The 20,106-nt window shown below is 47.2% G+C and overlaps 1 protein-coding gene across 1 annotated transcript in view; it reads left to right on the top strand.

Moving 5' to 3' along the window:
• The window catches only part of HS3ST4 (heparan sulfate-glucosamine 3-sulfotransferase 4), a 507,434-nt gene that overhangs the window by 13,894 nt on the left and 473,434 nt on the right, over nucleotides 1-20,106 (top strand). The gene's annotated exons all lie outside the window — the stretch shown is intronic.

Genomic DNA, 20,106 nt, shown 5'->3' with positions numbered 1-20,106 from the left:
AACCCCACTAGCATCCATGAAGGCGCGGGTTCGATCCCTGGCCTTGCTCAGTGGGTTAATGATCCGGCGTTGCCGTGAGTGTGGTGTAGGTCACAGATGTGGCTCGGATCCTGCATTGCTGTGGCTGTGGTGTAGGCCTGCACTATAGCTCCGATTAGACCCCTAACCTGGGAACCTCCATATGCCTCGGGTACGGCCCTAAAAAGACAAAAAAAGAAGATTTGAGGCTGAGTTCTGTGTCTCCCTTGCTTGGTGTGCCGAGAGAGTATTTAGCCTTGGAGCCTTTATTTTCTCATCTCTAAAATGGGAATAACAGTTTCTCATAACTCCACGGTGGTTTTGCAAGGACAGGATAACGGCGATGGGCAAGGATTTGCTTTGTCTACACACTGGAGTTGTTAATCCTTGCACGTTTCCACCACCTCCCCCAGGTAATTGGTTTTCTGGAATGTTGCACTCCAGGGAGTACCTGAAATACAGGACAAGCGCTCTTATCATAAAGTTAGATTAAGAAGTTTAATTTACAGAAACTATTATATACTGTGGATATCAAATATTGTGAGGGCAGACTGCATAAAGATCCCGAGAATTCCTGGAGAACTTCTGTCTGCATAATTCTTTTACCTGACTCCTGACCATTGAGGCATCATTTTTTTTTTTATACTGAAAAAAAATGGAAAAAGGTATAGGGCCCATTTCTTCTTAGGATTGCCCTACAGGTGATGAGCTTGGGGAGTGACCAGGAGATGCTCTCATTTTTGTTCTCAATTGACTTATCGTCTCTTTTTCTGTGTACCTTTGCTGCGTTTCCCAGCTTCTGGCTGTCTGATGAGCCTACTTCCTTTTTTTTTTTTGTCTTTTTAGGGCGGCACATGGAAGTTCCCAGGCTAGAGGTCAAATCGGGGCTGTAGTCTCAGGCCTACGCCAGAGCCACAGCAACACCAGAGCTGTGCTGCATCTTCGCCCTACACTACAGCTCACGGCAACGCCGGATTCTTGACCCACTGAGTGAGGCCAGGGATCGAACCCGCAACCTCATGGTTCTTAGATTTGTTTCCACTGAGCCATGATGGGAACTCCGAGCCTACTTTCTAAGCTGTGGAAGGAACCATGTCATCTTTTTTTCCCCTCTCTTTTTTATCCCTCTCTCTCTTTTTATTTTTTTGGCTGCCCCTGCGCCAGGGATCAGATCTGAGCTGAAGTTGTGACCTCCGCTGCAGCTGTGGCAATGCTGGATCCTTAACCCGATGCACCGGGCCAGGGGTAGAACCTGCGTCCCAGTGCTGCAGAGAGGCTGCCAATCCCGTTGCTCCACAGCGGGAGCTCCCCATGTCCTAATCTTGGAAACCTGGGAATTTGCTACATTACATGGCAAAGAGGAATTAGGGCGGCACGTGGAATTAGGATTGCTAAACAGCTGACCTTAAAATGGGAGATTATCCTGGTGTATCATGTATCATCTATCTTGTTTAATCCTGAGTTCTTTTAAATGGAAGAAGGAAGCAGAAGAGGGAGAATTAGAGAGACGGCAACATTGAAGCGACTCAGCGTTGTTGCTAGCTTTGAAGGTAGAAGGGGTCAGGAGCCAAGGAAATCAGGCAGCTTCTAGAAGCTACAGAAAAGGCCAGGAAAGGAGTTCCTGTTGTGGCTCAGCAGTAACGAACCCAACATAGTATCCATGAGGACAGGGGTTTGATCCCTGGTCTCGCACAGTGGGTTAAGGATCTGGCATTGCCCTGAGCTGTGATGTAGGCTGAAGATGTGGCTCAGATCCAATGTTGCTGTGGCTGCGCTGTAGGCTGGCAGCTATAGCTCTGATTCGACCCCTAGCCTGGGAACTTCCTTATGCCACAGGTGTGGCAGAAAAGAAAACAACAATAACAACAGCAGCAGAAAGAAAGAAAAGAAAAGGCAAGGAAATGGGTTCTTGCTTGGAATTTCCAGAAGGAATGCCTTTGTTGACCCATTTCAGACTTCTGACTTCCAGCGTGTTAAGCCAATTAGTTTGTGGTCATTTGTTACAGCAGCAAAATACTGATTCCAGGGATTTCCAGCAGGATCCTTCTTGTTTCTTTTACTCCCTTTGCTTTTTTTTCCTCTTTTTTTCTGGAAAAGATCACCTCCAGGGCTCTTTAGGTCTTTTGCCAAACAGCAGCATAGATGTCACCGTTCACTCTTTGCAGAGGTCACTGGACTGGTTAGTGGGGGAAACTGAACTGTAGCAACAAAGAGGCCCTGAAATACAGTGGCTTAAATAAGGTAGATGATTCTCCTCTGTAATGAAAATCAAGAGTCAAAGTTTGTGCTGCACGAAGACCAGCCACCCAGAAGGCACACAAGCTGAGAACAGGGGTCTGAGGTGTGCAGGTGTCTGTGTTTGAATAACAGCCCTGCCTGGGCACTGCAACCAGACTCAGCTGCTGGGGCAGCTGTGCTCAGGGACACCATTCAGAGATCCAAGTTCTAGTCTTTCCATCTTGTTGCTCTCCCATCCCTTGGGGAGCTTGTTAGAAAGGCAGAAGCTCAGATCCCATCTCAAACGTTCTGAAGCTGAATTTACCTGTTAAGAAGATACTTGGAGGAGTTCCCTGGTGGCCTAGTGGGTTAAGGAGCTGGCATTATCACTGCTGTGGCACAGATTCCATCCTTGGCCTGGGAACTTCAGCATACCATGGGCGTGGCCAAAGGAGGGAAAAAAGAGATGATACTTGGGGCATTATTTTGCACAAAGTTTGAGAAACGTGGCTTACATGGGAGGCTTTTCAACATCAGCACTGTGGATATTTTGGGTCAGGAAAGTCTTTGTGGTGAAGGGCTGTTGGGTGCCTTATGGGATGTTTAGCAACCTCTCTGGCCTCCGCCCTCCCCAGATGCCAGGAGTAACTCCTCACTTCTCTCTATTTGTGTGTGTGTGTGTCTTTTTGCCATTTCTTGGGCCGCTTCCGCGGCATATAGAGGTTCCCGGAGCTGTAGCCACCAGCCTGCGCCAGAGCCACAGCAATGCGGGATCCGAGCCGCGTCTGCAACCTACACCACAGCTCACGGCAACGCCGGATCCTTCACCCACTGAGCAAGGCCAGGGATCGAACCCGCACCCTCATGGTTCCTAGTCAGATTCGTTAACCACTGAGCCACGGCGGGAACTCCTCCTCACCCCCCCCCTCTTGTGAACAGCCCCAAATGCCTTATGTCCTCCGGAGAGCACATGTTTTGTGGTTGAGTGCATCTTTGCCTAGGAGGGTTCTTCTCCTGCATGATCAGAGCTGAGACCATCCCATGTACCTTACCTGTCAGGCAAAGAGGACAGAGTCCCGGAAGCCGAAGTCTTCCTCTGAAGCAGCTGAGGCGGAAGTGACGTTCAGGACTTCCGCTCTCGTTCACCGGGCGGGAGTTCCGTTCCGTGGCCACGTCCATCTGCAGAGGGGTCTGGGGAAACTGCGTGTCTCTGTATCCAGGAAGGAGGGGAGACTGAGTCTGGGGGACAGTCAGCTGTCTGTTAAAGTAACTCGCACATGGATATGGTCCTACTAGACCTCTTAGCATTTTCGTCTGTGGAGAGGGGAATCCAGTTGGAAGGATGGCATAAATTGAGTAGGCATGATGCTTTCTGCAGTTGGAATACACCTCACTAAGAGGTCCCGGGAAATTTTAGAGGAATACATAAAACTTACCTGATTCTAGGAGTTCCCGTCGTGGCGCGGTGGTTAACAAATCCGACTAGGAACCATGAGGCTGCGGGTTCGATTCCTGCCCTCACTCAGTGGTTAAGGATCCAGCGTTGCCGTGAGCAGTGGTGTAGGTCGCAGACACGACTCTGATCCCGAGTTGCTGTGGCTGTGGCGTAGGCCAGAAGCTACAGCTCTGATTCGACCCCTAGCCTGGGAACCTCCATATGCCATAGGTGCGGCCCTAACGAGAAAATAAAAAGTAATTTTCTTCCATATTTGTTAAGATTGTATCATTACTATCAATGTGTTATACGTACATATACACATGCCTAAAGGTATGTAGCTGTGTATATAGCTGTCTATGTTTCCATCAGTCTGGCACCATTGCCTTGGTACCACTCTCATCTCTTGCCCAGACTTGCAGTAGACTTCTGTTCTTGTTTCACTAATACTCTTGGCCTCCGTAGTCAGCTCCTCACTCAGTGAGTGGAGCAAGCAATCCTTTTAGAACATAAAGCAGACTACATTGCTCTCCTATTTCACATTTTTCATGGCTTTTTGCCAACCTGGGAGGGAACTCTGAGTCCTGATTATGATCTGCAAAGCACCGCAGAATCAGGCCCTTGCCCACCTCTTCAGCCATATTCATTTGCCTTCTTCTCTTTGCTCCTCTGCCTGAGCCACACTAGCCTCCCTGCTGTACTTGGAGAAATGAACAGTGGGCCTGCCTCAGGGCCTTTGCACTTGTTGCCTTCTCCACTTATAATGCCTTTTTCCGCAGATAATTGCATGGTTTTCATCTTCCCTTCATTTGAGCTTTTGTCCTATTCTCCCTCTTTTTTTTTGTACAACCTGCATACTCCTAGTGGTAAGAACTCCACTTCCTGGGGAATGTTGGTTAAAAAAAACAGTGTTACTGGTAATATTTGCCTAATTCCATAGTTATTCTGCTCTTACCCAGGTTTCTGTTTTCTTAATTTCCTAGTTCCATCCTGGAAGGAAGATTTAGTTCTGATCAAAATGACTTTGATGTTGTCGGGAGCCATTTAAACGATGTTTATGTGGAGTTCCCTCTGTGGCTCAGCAGAAACGAACCCAACTAGTATCCATGAGGATGCGGGTTTGATCCCTGGTCTCACTCAGCAGGTTAAGGATCTGGTGTTGCTGTGAGCTGTGGTGTAGGTTGCAGCCGCATCTCGAATCCCTCTCATGTTGTTGTGGCTGTGCTGTAGGCCGGCAACTGTAGCTCCAGTTTGACTCCTAGCATAAGAATGTCCATATGCCTCAGGTGCAGCCCTAAAAAGAAAAAAAAAAAAAAAAAAAAGTTTATTAGTAGTCAGCTATTCCTGCTATTTAAGTATACTGCCACTAGGTGGTGGTCATGTGACACAAGCAGATTTCAAAGTAAAGCTTTCCCTGAGATAAATGATAGGAGTGGCTTCAGGCTTCTTCTGGCCTGGGTTAATCCTGCATGTTTTGCTCCTGCCAAATGGGAGACTTTATAAAAGAGTCACTTTCAGTAAACAATAAACAGACATCCACACAGATGTTTAGAGCATGTTGAAAACAAACTAACTCAAATACAGTTGGCTATTTTTTTTTTTTTCGTTACCCACTTCTTAGCCAGCTTTGAAAATTTGTGTTCATATACGGAGCGTGTGTTGCCAGGTGGCATTTTTCCTTCCTTCTTTGCTGTGAATGGCTGAATATGTACAAACAAAATGAACACCCCATGTTTGCATCAATTTATGTTAAGACGTTTAATATTAGAAATGAGTATTATAACATATATGCCAGATATTAAATAGGTATACTCCCCATTTAGGCTCTGAAAATTCCGTGGTGATTTCAACTAACAAACTATCCCATGACCTCACTCAGAACCGCTGATTTTCTTGTTTAGGATGAAATAATGAGTTTGTTTTATACTTGGTATATGAATTACCACATGGAGTCCCATTTTTTAATTGACCTGCAACTCTTCCTCCTGGATTTCTTGGGATTCTGTCTCTCTGTGGTCCCTTTACCTCTCCTCCACCAGGAAGAAGAAATTTCCCCAAATCAGGAGTTCCCATCATGGCTCAGTGGTTAACGAACACCGCAAGCATCTGGGAGGACATGGTTCGATCCCTGGCCTCACTCAGTGGGTTAAGGATCCAGCGTTGCCGTGAGCTGTGGTGTAGGTCTCAGACTCTGCTCGGATCCTGCCTTACTGTGGCTGTGGTGTAGGCTGGTGGCTACAGCTCCGATTCGACTCCTAGCCTGGGAACCTCCATATGCCACGAGTGCGGCCCTAGAAAGACCCCCACCCCCCAAAAAAAATCCCCAAATCGTCATATGTTAGAGCAGATTAAAAGAAAGTCTCTCCCAGTGGTTTGAAGCTTAGCTGTGGAAGCACTGTTGGCTGCGAGTTTTCTGGTTAATGCAGAAATTTCAGGTCAAATCTGAACCAAAATGGAATGTGATGGCTTATGTATTTGAAAAGGCCAGGGTGGGGACGGCCTCTTTAAGGCTTAAATAATGTCAGTAGCGCTCTCATTTGGGGGTTCTACTGCCTCTGAGGTGGTTGGCTGCTTTCTTATAACCCATCCCCTTGCATTGGGGAGTGGGTGCCAGCCAAGTTTTCCGGCTCCAATGCAGGTGGAAAAGTGTGCCATCTCCGTCCTGGAGGTGTCTGCTGAAGTTGCATTGATGCTTATGAGACCACACACACAACCAGCAACCAGCCCTTGTGGCCAGAGAGGGTGGGGGGCTTTGAGGGACTTGCCCCCCTGGAGCAGAGGTGGGATGCTTCCCCTGGGGGACCCAGAAGGTGAGATGGGGGCATCTTGCCAAAGCAGAACCAGGATGTAGTTTTCAGAGAAGGGAAGTGGATGCTGGTGCCAAAACAACAGATGTCTATTTCGAGACTCTTCTGTTCAGACATAATCTTTCGCTGAAGCACAACAGAATAAAACAGATACACCAAGGGTTCCTCTGACTTAGGTGGGATGGAGGGCTTGGGTCTTCTTCTGTGTCACTCCATCAAGGTGGGCACAGTGTGGCTCAAAACCTTTCCCTCTGGCTTCCTGCTTGAAGATTCTACTTTTCTCTCTCTCTCTTTTTCTTTGGAGGGGGGGCTGCACCCATGGCATATGGAAGTTTCCAGGCTAGGGGCCTAGTTGGAGCTACAGCTGCCAGGCTACGCTACAGCTGCCAGGCTACGCCACAGCCATGGCAACACCAGATCCAGCTGCATTTGCAACCTACCCCACAGCTCATGGCAATGCCTGATCCTTAACCTACTGAGCAAGGCCAGGGGTCGAACCTACGTCCTCATGGATGCTAGTTAGATTCATTTCCGCTGAGCCACGATGGGAACTCCTGCTTCCCTTCTGTAACAGATACAAAGGAAGGAAAGGAAAAAGAGAGGGAGGGAGAAGGAACAAAGGCAGGACTCTTGTCCAGAGTCAGTACCTAAGGTGTGTGACCTCCTGAGAAAAAAGTCTAAAGAACCTGCCCTTCAGAAATCACTAATGATTTATTTAGAATATTGTCTATTTCCATCACTTCCTTAGCAACCCCTAGCAGCTGCCTGGGAAAATTTAAAGGGATCGTATATCTTACAAGAAAATTCTTCAAATAGCAAGTGAAATCTTGTCATCACATTAAGTCTTCCTGCCCAGATTCACTTCAAGTTGAGAGGGAGAGATGGTTTGGCATTTGATCAGCCTTAATGTAACAACTAGATAGCCCAGAATTTCTAGAACAGCCCTGATTCTCTGTCATTTTCCTCTTTGCATTTAAGGTAAGGCTGATGATCTAGAATTAAGTGCAGTTTTCTTTTATGCTTTTGTAAGACTCTTTATGAAAATAAATCCACATTTTGGGGGGAAATTTTTTTTCGGTCAAATCTAGTGTCTTGATGTTTAGTTTAAAAATAGGTGCCATGAGGAGTTACCACTGTGGCACAGTGAGCTAAAAATCTGACTGCAGGGCTCTGGTCACCGTGGAGGTGCAGGTGCCCAGGTTCAATCCCCACCAAAGGCAGTGGATTAAAGGGTCCAGCAGCCTAGGTTGCAGCTGCAGCTGGGATTCAGTCCCTGGCCCAGGAACTTCCATATACTTCGAGTGTGGTCTTAAAAAAAAAAAAAGGAGGTACCATGGGAGTTTCCTGGTGGCTCCATGGGTTAAGGATCTGTCATTGATATGGCATGGGTTCGATCCCTAGCCAGGGAACTTCCGCATGCCACCATGCCAAAAATAAATAAAAAAATAAAAACAAGGAGTTCCCGTTGTGGTGCAGCAGAAACGAATCCAACGAGGGACCATGGGGTCGTGGGTTTGGTCCCTGGGAAGGATCCAGAGTTGCTGTGAGCTGTGGTGTAGGTCTCAGACACAGCTTGAATGTGGCATCGCTCTGGCTGTGGTGCAGGCCGGCAGCTGTAGCTCTGATTCAACCCCTAGCTTGAGAACCTCCGTATACCTCGGGTGCGGCCTTTAAAAGCAAGTTAATTAATTAATTAAAAAATAAAAATAAAAAAATAAAAACAGGTACCTTGTATATTGTCTGGGGGCTTCTCATTAGGACACAGTGATGTTTCTCCCTTTGCCTTAAGGTCCCCCTCCATCCCCTGTGGAATGAGAGTCTTATTCTTTCCTCATTTCCTCCCCCAAACGAAAGCTACAGGACTCTTCCCTTTAAGGGGTTGACCGCTGGAGGGTCAAGGCGATGGAGGAGCTAGGGAGAATCGCAGAAATATTTGATGGCCATCCATATAGTAGGTCCACATATTTGTTTTGGGGGTTTTTTTGGTCTTTTTTTTTTTGGTCTTTTTAGGGCTGCACCTGTGGCATATGGGGGTTCCCAGGCTAAGAGGCGAGGGATGATTCCCAAAGATGCATAGGTCCTTGGCGATGCTACCTCGATTCCAGCATTGGCACAGAGGGCGTGTTCTTTCAGCCACAGCGCGGTGATGCTCGAATCGGAGCTGTAGCTGCCGGCCTACACCACAGCCACAGCAACTCGGGATCCGAGCTGTGTCTGCGACCTACACCACCGCTCATGGCAACGCCGGATCCTTCACCCACTGAGCGAGGCCAGGGATCGAACCCGCAACCTCATGGTTCCTAGTCGGGTTCGTTAACCACTGAGCAAAGATAGGAACTCCCAGTCCATATCTTTGGATGTTTGTTTTCAGAGTTGTTCTTCAGATTTCCTGTAACTTCTTTTGATGAGTCTGAAGACTTCTTCAAAATGCTCTCAGTTCAGAAAAAAAGTCACGTGGAAAAAGGAACAGATTATGTGGGAGGTGAAATTTGGTGATTTCTCCTTTCTAGCACCCGTGCCTCGGCAGCTCGTGTATTCTCCACCACAACCGCCAACTTCCTCTGACTGCTTATAGGATGCAAAGAAAACCCCAGGGCAGACGTGTCCCTCTTTGATCTTGCTTAATCCTTACAGCCACCCCTGTGGCACGAGGGTCCCTGATTTTCGGTGAGCCCTGAGGTGCAGAGAGGCGAAGGATGATTCTCAAAGATGCACAGGTCCTTAGTGATGCTACCTGGATTCCAGCACTGGCACGGAGGGTGTGTTCTTTCAGCCACAGCGCGGTGATGCTCAGAGAGTGGTCCCTCCACAGGCCACCTGTCCCTGGGTCCAGAGCTGGGATTCTCTGGAAGCTGCTTCCAGGGCTGAAGTCCATATGTCAGCATCTTAGAGCATAGCTCCCATGGTCGCATCTCCAGGCTGTTTGGGAAATAAACCCACAGCGACTAATGCTGTCTACGACTGGAGACAGTGTCTCCCTACCGGACTTTGGCTTAAAGGTCCCAGTACTTTGGGGAAGTTCAGAGAGTGGTATTGATTTTCCCAGCCCTGCTGGGAGCTAGCAGCTTCAGAGACCCAGTGTCTCAGCTATCCCTTCTTGGGGCAGCTGAGGTTTGAGAATTCCCCTGGGCTGTATATTTAAAAAAAAAGAAAAAAAAATCCTTCAGCCTGGGCTGCTTCCAAGCAGTGGGAGGGAGGAAGAGAGCATCTCACCTGTAGTGTCTTGCTTAGGAGGTTTCTCACCTGCCGCCTTGGTTCTGGGATGTCTCCGCAGGGCGGGGCTGGTGGCAGAAGCTGTGTTTTGCTCTGTGACATCCTGGTCACATTCTTCCTCTGGATGAAAAATTCCCCAGCCCCCCTCCTGGGTTGACAGCTGCCTCTGGAAAGGTGGTTTCATGAACAGGAATTTAATTTTAGTACTTACGTCGCCTCTCAGTCACCGAGCCCTGTGACATGAATACTTCCTGGTCTTGTAGGAAGTGCAAGTTTCTGCATCCCGGCTCCTCCATAAGCCTGGCTTTATGTCTTGTCCCCCTGAGGACACCTCTTCCTGAGGCTTTGGCCATTTTTGAAGTCAGAAGGGACATGATGGCACCATGGATTGAATGCATATTATGCCCACCAGTGACTTTTTTTATTATTTTATTTTAATCTCGTATTAAAGTCTAGTTAATTTACAATGTTGGGCCTGTTCAGCAAAGTGACCCAGACATATATGTACATATATATATATATATATGTATATATATATATATATTTTTTTTTTTTTAAGGCCACAGGTGCGGCATGTGGAAGTTCCCAGGCTAGGGGTCAAATCAGAGCTGCAGCTGCAACAGCAATAGGATCTGAGCCGCATCTGCAACCTACACCCCAGCTCATGGCAACATCGGATCCTTAATCCACGGAGTGAGGCCAGGGATTGAACCCTCGACCTCATGGATCCTAGTCCGGGTCATTTCCACAGAGCCACAGTGGGAACTCCTCCATTCCCTTTCTTATGTTATCTTCCATCATGGTCTATCCCAAGGGACTGGATAGAGTTCCCTGTGCTGTACAGCAGGACCTCATTGCTTATCCATACTGAAAGTAATGTCATCTACCAACCTCAAACTCCCAGTCCATTCCACTCCCTTTCCCCTCCTCTTTGGCAAACCACAGGTCTGTTCTGTAGGTCTGTGAGTCTCTTTCCCACCAAGAACCTTTTATTTATTTATTTATCTTTTTTGTCTTTTTTTTTTTTTTTTTAGGGCTGCACCTGAGGCACATGGAGGTTCCCAGGCTAGGGGTTGAATTGGAGCTGTAGCCACCGGCCTATACCACAGCTCATGGCAATGCTGGATCCTTAACCCACTGAGCGAGGCCGGGGATCGAACCCGCAACCTCATGGTTCCCAGTTGGACCCGCCTCTGCTGTGCCACAATGGGAACGCCTCACCAAGAACTTTTGTGTGCGCTTTTTTGCCCAAACAACAGACCTCGTGGCTGCCTCATGACCACCTGTTCTTATACCCATTTTATACCTAAGGAAAGTAAGGTAGGGAAGGTCAAATAAATTATCCAAGGTCACCAGTTATTTGACTTTCCCCACCTTAGGCTTAAGTTGGTCTGAATCCCAGAGTCTCACTGTCAAATTTTATTTTCTCTGGTTGTCACCATGTCCACCCCAAATTCGTGTGTTGAAATCCCAACCCTAAGACCTCGGAATAGGACTGTTTCGGAAACAGCGTCTTTTAAGAGGTCAGTTAAGGCAAAATGCAGTCATCAGGATGAGTCTCAATCCAATATGACCAGTGTCCTTACAAGGAAAGGAATTCTGGAGCTCCTGCCGTGGCTCAGTGGTTAACGAAGCTGACAAGTATCCGTGAGGATGCGGGTTCCATCCCTGGCCTTGGGCAGTGGGTTAAGGATCTGCGGTTGCCGTGAGCTGTGGTGGAGATCAAAGATGCGGCTCAGATCCCGCGTTGCTGTGGCTCTGGTGTAGGCTGGAGGCTACAGCTCCGATATGCCCCCAGCCTGGGAATCTCCTTTTGCCGCGGATGCAGCCCTAAAAAGACAAAAAAAGAAAGAAAAAAAAAAAAGAAACGGAATTCTGGGAGTTCCTGTTGTGGCTCAGTGGGTTCTGAACCTAACTAGGATCCCTGAGGATGTGGGTTTGATCCCTGACCTCGCTCAGTGAGTTAAGGATGCGGCGTATGTTGCAGATCTGGCCCGGGTCCGGTGTTGCTGCGACTGTGGTGTAGGCTGGCAGCTGCAGCTCGGATTTGACCCCTAGTCCCAGAGCTTCCATATGCTGCAGGTGTGGCCGTAAAATGGAAAAAAAAAAAAAAAAAGAAAAGAAAAGGAAATCTGAGACACTGTAGGATTTCATTTAAATTATTATTTTGGTAAGGAGAATTAGGAAATACTGAGAGCATTAAAAAGTCCTATCACTCCTGTTGCTAATAAATTTAGTGTATGTTCTTTCATAAAATTTTCAATACTTGCAAAGTATATAGAAATCACTTTATTCCCCAAACATGTATTTTTAAATATAATTTCCTCTTTTCCCCTAAAAGCATATCATGCATGTTTTCCTGTGTCTAAAATCCACTTCTATAATTCAGTTTTAACATTTTTGTGAGTATGAAAGTAATACAGACAACGGGCCACCCCAAAGTCAGGGCCTGACCACACCGCCAATTACAGAAATAAATTTCAGATAAAGCATGACACAAAAGAAGCACCAGAAGACAACAAGAGCAAAAGTAACAATGACAAAATTGCTAAGAGTATGAGAAGGTGATATGGATATATCTTAATAATATTGGGATGGCGGAGTCCTTTAAAATCATGATTAAAAAAAACTGACAACCCAGAATCCATACAGGGAAAGATTGATGGATTTGCACATAGAAAATGTAAAATTCATGTATGGAAAATGAATCACTCACATAATGCATTCGTTTGCTGGAGCTGCCCTAGCAAAATACTGCACCCTGAGCAGCTTAAACCACAGAAGTGTATCTTCTTATGGTTCTGGGGTCTGGAAGGCTAAGATTAAGGTGTTGGCAGAGTTGGTTTCTTCTTGGGCATCTCTCTCTGCCTTGTGGGTGGCTGTCTTCTCTGCCCTGTGTCTTCAAATGGTCTTCTCTTTGTGTGTCTGGGTCCAGACTCCCTTTTCTTATAAGGACCACAATCCATCTTATTGGATTAGCTCTCATCCTTATGACCCCACGTTGCCTCAATTACCTCTTTTTTGTTTTTTTAGCACCATGCCTGCGGCATGTGGAAGTTCCCAGGCCAGGGGTTGAATGGGAGCTGCAGCGGTTCACCTGCGCTGCAGCCGCCAGATCTGAGCCACATCTGCGATCTACACCGCAGTTTCACCGAAACGCCAGAAGCGAGGCCAGGGATCGAACCTGCATCCTCATGGATACTAGTCAGGTTTGTTACTGCCGAGCCACAGTGGGAACTCCTCCGTTACCTCTTGAAAGACCTGAGATGTAACACGGTCCATAACAGAGGCAAAAGCCACGTGGGGGGCAAGAAGGGCACACCTGACAATATAGATTTAAAGGCTCAAATCCCCTCTCCAGTCTGAGCTGCCTGGAAGCCCTGGCACCTCTGCGGTCTCTGTTCTTCCTCAGCTGCTAGGACTTGGTGCCATCCCCACCCCCAGCCCACAGGTAGTCACATCCTTTCTTTAGCCGTGTTACTAATTCCAGTTGAGTTACATCAAGTCCTGAGGCTCAGAATCTCCTTCTCAGGACTCTGCATATACTCTGTTCTAATCCATTATGAGATGCAATTAAAATTTAATTCTTAGAGGCCAATCTTTTTTTTTTTTTTTTTTATCTTTTTAGGGCCGCACTGGTGGCATGTGGAAGTCCCCAGGCTAGGGGTCGAATGGGAGCTGCAAACGCCAGCCTCCCTACACCACCGCCACAGCAGTGCAGGATCTGAGGTGCAATTCACAGCAATGCCGGGTCCTTAACCCACTGAGCGAGGCCAGCAACTGAACCCAGATCCTTGTGGACCCTAACTATGTTGGGTTCTTAACCCGCTGAGCCACAGCAGAAACTCCCTCCGAGGCCAATCTTGAAAAAAAGAAAAAACTTTATAGCAATAAAAGTAACATGAGCTAGAGTTCCCATTGCAGCTCTGCGGGTTAAGAACCCCATAGAGTATCCCTGAGGATTGGAATTCTATTTCTGGTCTTGCTCAGTGGGTAGGTAGGTTGCGCATGTGGCTGGGACCCAGGGTTGCTGTGGCTGTGGCGTAGGCTGGCAGCTGCAGCTCCGATTTGACCCCTAGCCTGGGATCTTCCAGAGGCTGCAGATGAGGCTGCAAAAAGAAAAAAAAAAAAAGTAACAGGAGCTGGTTTTAGAAGGAAAACAACCCGCTAACGCATAAATGAAAGTGAAGCCAATGACTTGCCCTCTCCCCAAGGTTTCTATCCTGTTTGCACAACTGCCAGCTTCATTCCCAGAAGAGAGCCCCTGCGTGCAGTTGGCTGTGTTTCCTTCCCTTTGAATGATTCATATAGGAGAGTAAGAGGTGGTCACTGCTAGAATCGGATGACACTGATGGGGGATCATCTGATACCACTCAGGCTGCCACGTACCACAGCTAGTCAGCAGTTCCCCCGTGTTGGCTCGCTCCCTACAGGACCCTAGGAGGTTGGTCTGTTATGAACCCATTTTTCAGATGAACAACCTCCGGCTTAGAGATGTTGCAATAATTGGCTCATCATCACAGACCTGGGAAACAGTTAAGCCAGACTTTGAGGCTTCAGAGCTGCCTTTGCACTGGCTACTCCCCATGAGATCGTGAACGCTTTTCACGACACCGACACCGTGCGGAGGTCAAGGGCACGGTTTGGCGATCTTGACATTGAGTTTCCTTGTCTGGTTGTATTCGTGATGTGCTTAACCTGTCCACTCTTCGTGGACATCTTTGGGGGTTCCATCCTCTGCTTTTACAAACAAGCCTATAGAGGACCCCCTTGTGCTCTTGAATGCATATGTCTATAGAAAAAAATGGAAGGCGTGTGCATGTTAAAAATTGCGATAACCAGAGTTCCCGTCGTGGCGCAGTGGTTAGCACATCCGACTAGGAACCATGAGGTTGCAGGTTCGATCCCTGGCCTTGCTCAGGGGGTGAAGGACCTGGCGTGGCTGTGGCTGTGGTGTAGGCTGACGGCTACAGCTCCGATTGGACCCCTAGCCTGGGAACCTCCATATGCCATGGGAGTGGCCCTAGAAAAGGCAAAAAGACAAAAAAAAATTTTTTTTGATACCGTTGGATGTATTTTGATAAGCTCTCAGACGGCAGTCGTCTTTCTAAGTTTTTGGGAGAGACCTCACGTTCGATTTAGTGATCGATTTAGTAAAGCTCAGTCCCCTTTGTGCCCCCAGGCACCTCATAGTCCTCAATAAAAGCTTTGAATAATTCGGATGGTGATTCCACGTACCTTTTCCATGAGATGAAAGAAAAGAGGTATTTTGTGCTTATCCTTCTCAGATGATCTTATTTAGAGTTTGGTTTCTCTGAGCAAAATAATAATCAGTGTTCGGAAGGGGGCAGGGGGAGGGAAGGTAAATACCTCTGTTCTCTCTTTGAACTGCGGCAGCATCTTTTTTCTTTTCTTTTTTTTTTTCTATAAGACTTGAGAATTCTCGGGGAGGCCAAAGATTCCTTTTCCTAACTTTTCCCGAGCAAATTTAAATGAAGTGACAGGATTGCTTTTGTGGGAAAGCAAGCCGAGATGTCTGAAGTTTTATTGCAGACTGTCATGTGCCCAACAAAAACGGAGAGCCAAGGGAGTTCCCGATGTGGCTCCGCAGGTTACGATGAGGATGCAGGTTCGATCCCTGGCCTTGCTCAGTGGGTTAAGGATCTGGCATTGCCACAAGCTGCGACATAGGTTCTCGGACGATGGGGAAGCCCTTAGTGTGTCAGGGAAGCAAAGCCAGAGTCCCCCTGTCAGTGACCTGCCCTGAGGGAGATTCTGCAGGTGGAAGGTACCCCAGGTGCTGCCCGGCACCCTGAGCGGTCCAGCTCAGCATCTCTTAGCATCTGGGGTCATTCGGAGAGCACATCCCAAGGCAGGTGTAGGTGCGTGATTGTGGGTTGAACCTCTGAAGCCTTCTCTCGGGGCAAAACCAGAGCTGAACCCTTTCACTGGACACCTGGGGCCAGGGATTAAGAAGGTCCATACAGGTGGTGCAGCAGAAACGAATCCAACTAGGAACCATGAGGTTGTGGGTTCGATCCCTGGCTTTGCTTAGTGAGGTAAGGATCTGGTGTTGCCATGAGCTGTGGTGTAGGTTGCAGATTTGGCTCAGATCTGGTGTTGCTGTGGCTGTGGTGGAGGCTGGCAGCTGCAGCTCCAATTAGGTCTCTAGCCTGGGAACCGCCATACACTGTGGGTGTGGCCCTCAAAAGCCAAAAAAAAAAAAAAAAAAAAAAAAAAGCAGGTCCATATAGGGCGTGGTGGTGGTGGTTTTCTTTAAATCCCAGCCACAGGAGTTCCTGTTGTGGTGCAGTGGTTAACGAATCCGACTAGGAACCATGAGGTTGAGGGTTCGATCCCTGCCCTTGCTCAGTGGGTTAACGATCCGGTGTTGCCGTGAGCTGTGGTGTAGGTCGCAGATGCAGCTCGGATCCCGCGTTGCTGTGACTCTGGCGTAGGCTGGCAGCTACAGCTCCGATTTGACCCCTAGCCTGGGAACCTCTGTATGCCGCGGGAGCGGCCCAAGAAATGGCAAAAAAATAGTCTATTTAAAAAAAACAAAACAAAACAACAACAACAACAAAAAACCCCAAAACCCAGCCACAACATTTATGCGCTGGTTACTGTGACAAGATGCATTTCTGCGAAGAGCGCTTCCCCAGACTCAGTGGCCCGTATCATCTTTTATGGAGGCATTCCTTGACATAAAATGCCCAATTTCCAGGTAAAAATTTTCCTTTGACCGTCTTGCTGTGAATGAGGCTGTCTTTGGCTCTTGCCTTTTTTTTTTTTTTTTTTTTTCCTTTAAGGCCACACCTGTCACATATGGACGGCCTTAGACCAGGGATCGAATTTGAGCTGCAGCCAGCTCCGAGGCATGTCTGCAACCTCTGTCGCAGCTTGTGGCAATGCCAGATCCTTAACCCACTGAGCAAGGCCAGGGATCGAACCTGCATCCTCATCGTAGCCTGTGGAGCCACATCGGGAACTCCCTTGGCTCTCCGTTTTTGTTGGGCACACGACAGTCTGCAATAAAAGATGATGTTTCTCGGTCTTTCTTCTGCTTGATGTGGCCGACAAGGTTCAGCTGGGGCCAGTGGACTCTGGGAGCAGAGGCTGGGTAAGACTTCCGAGAACAGTCCCAACAAGGATGCTCCTTGCTGCTGGTGTGAATGCGAATATGAGAGTTGAAATTGAACAGTAACCTGGCACCATGTGGAGAGGGCATCATTGTGTGGATAAAGGAGCAGCAGGACAGAAGGAGCTGGATGGCAACCTCTGGATAAGAGAGAGATCCCTTTCTGCATGGCTTCGGCCATAGTACTTTGGGCTTTAGTTGTTCTTGCATAAACTTACTAATAATGGAAATATCTGCCTCCTGGTTCCTGGCATGGTTCTAAGTGTTTTAGGTAGATCGTCTTAGGACTCTTTTATAATTGTTCCATGTTATGGATGAGGAAATTGAAACATAAAGAAGGGAAATTATAAATGATGCCTTGAACATGACATACCTTTTAGTTTTATCGGCCCAAGATGTTAACCTGTTTGACTCCACAGCCTGTATTTTTTTTTAATGACTTGATGAATCGGATTGCATTTATAGGTGTACAATAATCATCACAACCAAATTTGACGGCATGTCCATCCCAGACCCTCATCCCCCGACCTGTCTCCTTTGGAGACCGTAAGTTTTTCAAAGTCTGCGTGTCAGTATCTGTTCTGCAAAGAAGTTCATTCTGTCCTTTTTTCAGATTCCACCTGTCCATGAAAGCGTTTGATGTCGGTGTCTCACTATCTGACGGACTTCACTTAGTATGATAATTTCTAGGGCCATCCATGTCGCTAAAAATGCCAGTATTTCGTTCCTTTTGATGGCTGAGTAATACTCCATTGTGTAGATGTACCACATTTTCTTGATCCACTCCTCTGTCTACGGACATTTAGGTTGTTCCCATGTCTTGGCTATTGCAAATAGTGCTGCAGTGAGCATTGGAATCCATGTGTCTTTTCGAAGTCATGGTTTTCTCTGGATAGATGCCCAGGAGTGGGATGGCTGGATCGAATGGGAGCTCTATTTTGAGTTTTATGAGGCATCTCCATCCTGTTTTCCACAGTGGTTGCACCCATGTACATTCCCACCAACAGTGTCCGAGGGTTCCTTTTTCTCCACACCCTCTCCGGCACTTATTGCACAACCTGTACTTTTAATCTCTGTCCTTTCCAGAAATGACTCTGATGTTTCTTTTCCCATCTTTATTGATTGCCTCACAGTGCCCCAGACTCTGTGCTTGTGTTGGGGGCACGGAAGGTAAGCAGAAACAGTTGATTTTTGGCCTTATGGCGCTTACCTTCCAGTGGAGAAGAAAGTTGGTCCATCGAGGCAAATGCAGTTAAAATTAGGAACAGAATGAGTCCCATGAAGGAACAGTGCCCAGGGCTGTAAGAGGCTATAACAAAGGGTACAATTCAAATGTGTGGTGTGATGTCTAACGTATTGGAGGTTTGAAGACTATCCTAAAATAAAATTTGAGATGAGATGTGAAGGATGAATGGGAGGTGATGTGTATGTGTGTGTGTGTCTTTCGGGGAAGGGTAGCAATCGAAGCAAAGGGGAACAGCACATGCAAAGACCTCACAACAGGAAGGCAGAAGGCATGTTGGAAGAACCAAAAGCCCAGAGGGCTGGGACTCGGTGAGAGAGAAAGGCATGGCTTAGGTTGAAGCTGAGGTAGGTCGCCAGGCAGGGGCTTGTAGGACGTGTTAAATATATGGGGCTTTGATGACGGTAGCTTTGTAGTATAGTCCATAGCCAAGACGTGGAAGTAACCTAAATGTCCATTGACAGAGGAATGGATAAAGATGTGGTACAGACATGCAATGGAATATTACTCAGCCCCCAAAAAGGATGAAGTAATGGCATTTGCAGCAACATGGATGGACCGAAAGATGCTTATACTAAATGAGGTAAGTCAGACAAAGATAACTATCATATGATATCACTTATATGTGGAATCTAAAAAATGGATGCAAGTGAACTTATTTACAAAACAGAAATAGACTTGCAGACATAGGAAACAAACTTATGGTTACTAAAGGGGCAGAAGGTGGTGGTGGGGTGGATTGGGATCTTGGGATTGGCATGTGCACACTATTGTATGTGGAATGGATGGGCAATGCGGAGCTGCAGTATAGCACAGAGAAATTTACTCAATATCCTGTGATAACTTGTACGGGAATGGATATGTGTATATGTATAAGCGAATCGCTTTGCTATATAGCAGAAATTAACACAACATCATCCATCAGCTGTAGTTCAAGAACATTAAAAAAAGATCGCGGTGGGAGTTCCCGTCATGGCGCAGTGGTTAACGAATCCGACTAGGAACCATGAGGTTGCGGGTTCGGTCCCTGTCCTTGCTCAGTGGGTTAACGATCCGGCGTTGCTGTGAGCTGTGGTGTAGGTTGCAGACGCGGCTCGGATGCCGCGTTGCTGTGGCTCTGGCGTAGGCTGGTGGCTACAGCTCCGATTCGACCCCTGGCCGGGGAACCTCCATATGCCGCGGGAGCGGCCCAAGAAATAGCAACAACAACAACAACAAAAGACAAAAAGACAAAAAAAAAAAAAAAAAAAAAAAAAAAAAAAAAAAAAAAAAAAAGATCGCGGGCTTCATCCTCCGAGAGATGGAGGGCTGGCTAATGGTTTTTGCAGACAGGTGACAGGGTTGAGTTCCTTCTTGGAAATAATCGGCTTGGTTGCTACAGAGGGAATGGACTGAAAAGAAAAGAGTAGGAGGTTCTTAAAATAGTCCACGAGAAAAGTTTCTAGTAGCTTAGTCTAAGGTGATGGCAGTGTGGCTGGAAAAAATCGGGATGATGTTGAATGACATTTGGGAGGCAAAATTGAAAGGAGATGGTGCTAGCTTGCCTTTGGGTGATGAGAGAGGGGAGTCATCTGAAACTCCTGGGTTTCTGGCTTGTGTAGCTGGATGAGACAATGATGGCTGTACTTACCAAGGCAGTGACCACAAAGGGAAGAGCTGGCTTGGGGTAGCTGGGAGTCATCCACTCAGTTAACCTGTCTAGCAAACCCTGTGCTCTCTTTTAGTAACCGTAAGTTTGTTTCCAATGTCTGCAAGTCTATTTCTGTTTTGTAAATAAGTTCATTTGCATCCATTTTTTAGATTCCACATATAAGTGATATCATATGATAGTTATCTTTGTCTGACTTACCTCATTTAGTATGAGCATCTTTCGGTCCATCCATGTTGCCGCAAATGCCATTACTTCATCCTTTTTGGGGGCTGAGTAATATTCCATTGTATGTATGTACCAATCACATGATGTGGGCTTTGATTTCCTTTCAGAAAAACCCACCTCCCCCACTGTGGCCAGCACTGGCTTCGTGACCAAGTTTTG

The sequence above is a fragment of the Sus scrofa genome, chromosome 3, assembly GCF_054392235.1.
Source record: "Sus scrofa isolate SSC_HxYL_T2T_F1_AM1 chromosome 3, Sscrofa_HxYL_maternal_Yorkshire_Landrace_v2.0, whole genome shotgun sequence".
NCBI classification, from domain to species: domain Eukaryota; kingdom Metazoa; phylum Chordata; class Mammalia; order Artiodactyla; family Suidae; genus Sus; species Sus scrofa.
The sequence above is the reverse complement of the archived record's forward strand: the minus strand, read 5'-3'. Positions and strand labels throughout refer to the sequence as shown.